The sequence below is a fragment of the Macrobrachium nipponense genome, chromosome 6 (genome assembly GCF_015104395.2).
Source record: "Macrobrachium nipponense isolate FS-2020 chromosome 6, ASM1510439v2, whole genome shotgun sequence".
NCBI classification, from domain to species: domain Eukaryota; kingdom Metazoa; phylum Arthropoda; class Malacostraca; order Decapoda; family Palaemonidae; genus Macrobrachium; species Macrobrachium nipponense.
In genome coordinates, this window is record NC_061108.1 from 65,123,174 (window position 1) to 65,129,485 (window position 6,312).

Here is a 6,312-nt window from a genome sequence, read left to right on the forward strand (position 1 = left end):
TAAAAACCCCCGAGACATTGTTGCCAAAGCGTCTCTCTCTCTCTCTCTCTCTCTCTCTCTCTCCTTCTCTCTCTCGCTCTCTCTCTCTCTCTGTCTCTCTCTCTCTCTCTGATCAAATTACGTACTGGATAATGTCTCTCTTTGGATACTTCGATTTTGCCAAATATTGAGGGCTACAAGAACAGTTGATTACTATTTACGTATCATATAGACTAATTAAAGTAAAACGTATCTTTAAATAGGCTTATATTATTATTATCAACAAAAACATTTACTGGCATGAGTCAGAGGCCACGTTTTGAACGAACGAAACACTTCTCTGTTCCTTAACTCGGAGCGTCAGGAAGACGGCCTCCTCTCTCTCTCCGCTCTTCTCTCTCTCCTCTCTCTCTTCTCTCTCTCTCGCTCTCTCTCTCTATCTCTCTCTATCAAATTACTGGATAATGTCTCTCTTTGGATACTTGGAATTTGCGTTGTAATCTAACCAGAAACTTCGTTTTGTTATTATTACTGGAAACAAGCAATGATTTTTTCATTATTTGCGCTTTTGGACTGTTATATGTAAACTAGTATGTATTCATTCGCTCGGAAACTAGTTCCGCATATGAGGCGTCACTAAAAAAACATAGAAAATACAACATAAAAAGTGTCGAAAATCATCATAATCTCAAAAACCCGTTTTAACGAAACGAACACTCTCTGTCCTTAACTCGGAGCGTCGGAAGACGCCTCTCTCTCTCTCTCTCTCTCTCCTCTCTCTCTCTCTCTCTCTCTCTCTATCTCTCTCTCTCTCTCTCTCTCTCTCTGATCAAATTACTGGATAATGTCTCTCTTTGGATACTTGGAATTTGCGTTGTAATCTAACAGAAACTCGTTTGTTATTATTACTGGAAACAAGCAATGATTTTTTCATTATTTGCGCTTTTGGACTGTTATATGTAAACTAGTATGTATTTCATTCGCTCGGAAACTAGTTCCCGCATATGAGGCGTCACTAAAAAACATAGGAAAAATCTACTAACAATAAAAAAGTGTCGAAAAATCATCATTTAATCTCAAACCTCGTTTAACGAAACAAAACCACTTCTCTGTCCCTAACCTCGGAGCGTCGGGAAGACACGCCTCCTCTCTCTCTCTCTCTCTCTCCTCTCTCTCTCTCTCTCTCTCTCTCATCTCTCTACTCTCGTCTTCTCTCTCTCTGATCAAATTACTGGATAATGTCTGGTCTCTTTGGATACTTGGAATTTATTGCGTTGTAATCTAAACCTTTTGACACTTCGTTTTGTTATTATTACTGGAAACAAGCAATGATTTTTTCCAGTATTTGCGCTTTTGGACTGTTATATGTCGAAAACTTAAGTATGTATCATTCGCTCGGAAACTAGTTCCGCATATGAGGCGTCACTAAAAAACATAGAAAAATACATTAGAAAAAATAACAACATAAAAAGTGTCGAAAATCATCATAATCTCAAAATTTTTGTTGTAATCTAACCAGTTAAACTTTTTTTATTATTAATATAATGTGCTAAACTATAAAGGATGTTTTTATCATAGTATCGTTTTTTAAAAGCGTCGTTAACTCGGAGCGTCGGAAGCGTCAGCGTCGTAACCTCGGAACAAGCGTCGTAACCCAGGACGGATTTTTCCATTGAATATTTAAGAAAAAGCGTCGTAACCTCGGAACGTCGTAAGCCGGAACCGTCGTAAACCCGGGGACCGCCTGTATATATATATATATATATATATATATATATATTATATATATATATATATATATATATATGAATAACTTGATCACGAAGTATATAAAAGACGTGATGCTATGTATAAATAAAGGTTTTTTTTGCCACGAAGGAAAAAAATGAAAAAACGAGTTGGCCGAGTACTTTCGGTCCTATTCGGACCCTTTACTGAGGTCCGAATAGGACCGAAAGTACTCGGCCAACTCGTTTTTTCATTTTTTTCCTTCGTGGCAAAAAAAAAAAAACTATTTTCATGTATGACACTTACCTTGCAGGTATATATATAGCTATATTCTCTGTTCGCACTGGCAGAATTTTCAAACTCGCGGCAACCGCTAGATCACTGGTAGTTCAGGTGATCGCCACCCCACCGCTCCCGTGGCGCTGGTGCTCGGAATCATTCCCATTTTCGTCAGATTTTTTTCTGCCACTGAACCGGCAACATCGTTGTTGGTTCCCTGCTAGAATTCGAAACTCGTTAGCTGACTTTCGCTGTACTTGGATGGTTTTTTGGGTATCGTATTGGAAAGTTGGATTGGCAATCGCGATTGGAAGTTATTATAATGTCTGATTCTGGTATAGTATTTCGAGTGTGTATGAAGGCGGAGGACTATGCTCAAGAAAGGAGCAATAGAACCTGTTCTGGATCACTTATCTCCGGGATTTTACAACCGGCTGTTTTTAGTAGCGAAATCCTCGGGGGGATGGAGACCAGTACTGGACGTAAGTCAACTCAATTTATTTGTGGAGAAAACAAAATTTACGATGGAGACGACCGATTCAGTACTGGCAGCGGTACGTCCAGGGGACTGGATGGTCACCCTGGACCTTCAAGACGCATATTTTCATATCCCAATTCATGCAGGATCCAGGAAGTACCTGAGATTTGTGATCCAGAACAGGGTCTTTCAGTTCAAAGCCCTCTGCTTTGGACTGTGCACAGCCCCACAAGTTTTTACAAGAGTGATGGCGAGCGTGGCGAAGTGGCTACACATTCTAGGAATAAGAGTGTCTCTATACCTAGACGATTGGCTCATAAGAGCCCAATCAAGAAAGCAATGTCTGGAGGACTTAGAAATGACGTTAACATTAACGAAAGAGTTAGGGTTGATGGTGAACTTAGAAAAGTCGAATATGACCCCAAGTCAGGAGCTAGTTTATTTGGGGATTCTGATCTCCTCAGTGACTTTTCGGGCTTTTCCGTCTCCCAACAGACAAGAGCAGTGCATCCGGAAAGTGCAAGCCTTTCTAGAGAAAGAACAATGTTCAGCACGAGAGTGGATGAGCTTACTGGGGACACTCTCGTCCCTGGAACGGTTCGTTTCGCTAGGAAGGCTTCACATGAGACCCCTACAAATATTTTTGAACCAAGTATGGCCAAGAAAATCGCAACCAGTTCCTTCCTGTTTCGAATTCCTCGCAAGATCAAAGAGGAATTGCGGTGGTGGCTAACTCCGGGGAAGTTAGCGAAGGGAGCGTCTCTCCAGCAAAAGAACCCAGACCATGTATTGTTCTCAGACGCGTCTGACGCAGGCTGGGGCTGGGGAGCGACTCTCGGACTTCAAGAAGTTTCAGGTCGTTGGAGCAGGAGGAAGCGGCTTGGCATATAAACAGGAAGGAACTGATGGCGATTTTCTTGGCTTTGAAAGAGTTCAACGCGGTGATTCGCAACAAGTGGTACAAGTCAACGCGACAATACCACAGCTCTGGCGTACATCCGCAAACAAGGAGGGGGGACACATTCAATCTCTCTTTGCAAGTTGGCGGAGGAGATCCTTCTTTGGGCAGAGAAGGAAAACGTAACCCTTCTCACCAGATTCATTCAAGGGAGAAGAATGTGAGAGCGGACCTGTTGAGCAGGGAAGGTCAACTTCTATCAACAGAATGGACTCTTCATTTAGAAGTATGCCAGAGTCTGGTGAAAACTTATGGGGTCGCCCAGTGGGGGCCTTGGACTTTGTTTCGACAGCAATGACAAAGATATTGACGGACTTATTGCTCTCCATTCCCAGACCGTCAAGCAGTCGCAGTAGACGCCTTTCTTCTAGATTGGACGGGGCTAGACGTCTACGCCTTTCCCCCGTTCAAGATATTAGGAAAGGTTTTGAAGAAATTCAGGGAGAGTCAAGGGACAAGAATGACTCTCATAGCTCCATACTGGCCGGCCCGAGATTGGTTCACAGAGGTACTGGAATGGACAATAGATGTACCAAGGACACTTCCAGCAAGAGTAGATCTACTCAAACAGCCTCACTTCAACAGGTACCACAAGAACACCCTCGCTCTGGGTCTGACTGCGTTCAGACTATCGAAAGACTTGTCAGAGCGAGGGGGTTTTCTAGAGAGGCGGCCAGAGCGGTGGCCGGAGCTAGAAGAGCCTCTACTATTAAGGTGTACCAGGCGAAGTGGGAAATCTTTCGCAAATGGTGCAAGAGTCGGAAGATTCTTCATCCAGTACCTAGTGACCCAAATTGCCGACTTCCTTTTATACTTAAAGAAGGAAATAAAATTGTCAACTCAGACGATTAAAGGGTATCGGAGTATGTTGGCTTCAGTATTTAGACATAGAGGTCTAGATATTACAAATAATCTAGATCTGAGAGACCTCATAAGGTCCTTTGCAACAAGGAAGGAGCCCCAATACAGAACGCCTTCCTGGAATCTCGATGTGGTCCTGAAATTTTTAGGAACTAGTAAGTTCGAACCGATGGATCAAGCTTCGTTGAGAGATATCTCAAAAAAGACCATCTTTTTGGTGGCCTTGGCCACAGCTAAAAGGGTGAGTGAGCTGCAAGCAATTAGCAAACATATTGGTTGGAAACATGACAAAGCGGTTTGCTCATTTCAGGAGGGGTTCTTGGCCAAGAACGAGAATCCAGCTCATCCATGGCCAAGGTCGTTTGAAATTATGGGTCTTTCAGATCTAGTAGGACAGGAACAAGAGAGAGTTCTTTGTCCAGTAAGGGCATTGCGCTATTATTTGGAGAAAACCAGTAAGATTAGAGGAACTTCAGAATCACTGTGGTGCTCTGTGAAGGATCCTAGCAGAGCAATGACCAAAAATGCTATTGCCTTTTTCCTTAGGGAACTAATTAAAGAATCTCATATGTTATGCCAAGAAGAAAATTTCGGCATCCTTAAGGTTAAGGCGCACGAAGTGAGAGCAGTAGCTACTTCGTTGGCTTTTAAAAAGAATATGGCCCTCAAAGATATCATTGAAACGACGTTTTGGAGGACTAATTCAGTGTTTGCAAGTCATTACCTTAGAAACGTCAAAACAACGTTTGACAATTGTCAAACGTTGGGTCCATATGTATCCTCAGGAGCATTATTGGGCAAAGGATTTTCCACCCCATAACTTACTAACATGCTAGGTATTTTAATGAAGTGGGTGTTGTTTTTTACGGTTTTGCCTGAGTGGGTGATTTCCTCTTCAGTCTGTGAAGTGTAGTGTGTTAGGTTAGTTTTGTGTGTGGTTCAGGTGGTCTAACTTATCCTAGCATGAATGCCCGTGGTAAGAGAGGGCTAGGGTTTCCTGTCAACAAATTGTCCCGTCCAGTTGTCAGAACCCTTGTATTTAGCTTCATCAACTAATAGGTCACGTCCTAGTTGGAAGCTACTAAGGTTTAGCAGGCTAAGAGGCAGGAATGCTGAAGTCAGCTACCTTAGCAGGTAAGGAATCTAAGAGTATTTTAAATTTTAAATTTTTAAAACTCTTACAATGTTGCTGTCTTTGACCCACCTCCAAATGTGTCAATCAGCTATATATATACCTGCCAGGTAAGTGTCATACATGAAAATGATGTTATTATGATATAACAAAGTTTCATGTATACTTACCTGGCAGGTATATATAATTAAATTCCCACCCACCTCCCCTCAGGAGACAGGGTTCAGAGAAAAATCTGACGAAAAATGGGAATGATTCCGAGCACCAGCGCCACGGGAGCGGGGATGGTCACGTAGGTGGCGCATCACCTGAACTACCAGTGATCTAGCGGTTGCCGCGAGTTTTGAAAATTCTGCCAGTGCGAACAGAGAATATAGCTATATATATACCTGCCAGGTAAGTAATACATGAAACTTTGTTATATCATAATAACATCATATATATATATATATATATATATATATATATATATATATATATATATATATATATATATATTTATATATAAACTTACATTTAGGAAGGAATTTGTTCACCAATGAAATTTTCCATGGTCAATGTGTAAGGGGCCCATGTGAGGCGCCCACTTGCCATCGGCAAACTGGCAACCTGGCCAGTCCGCCACTGCATACATTGCCTGATTGTACGCGGTTGCCTGCGCCCGTTGCGCGGTGAAATTTAGGAATAAGAAATTTCAACATTTTCTTGTTTCAGTATTAATTGCTAACCCTATTGTAAAATCGGATTATTTTAAGATGAATGATCATAACTTGAACAATACCTGTATACACTTGCTAACTTTAGACCCCTATCCAATGCTTGGATAAAAAGTTATTGCCGAAAAAACAAGCGTTCGATCGGCTCTGAATCCCATAGTAGTTTGTTAGCATCCCTATG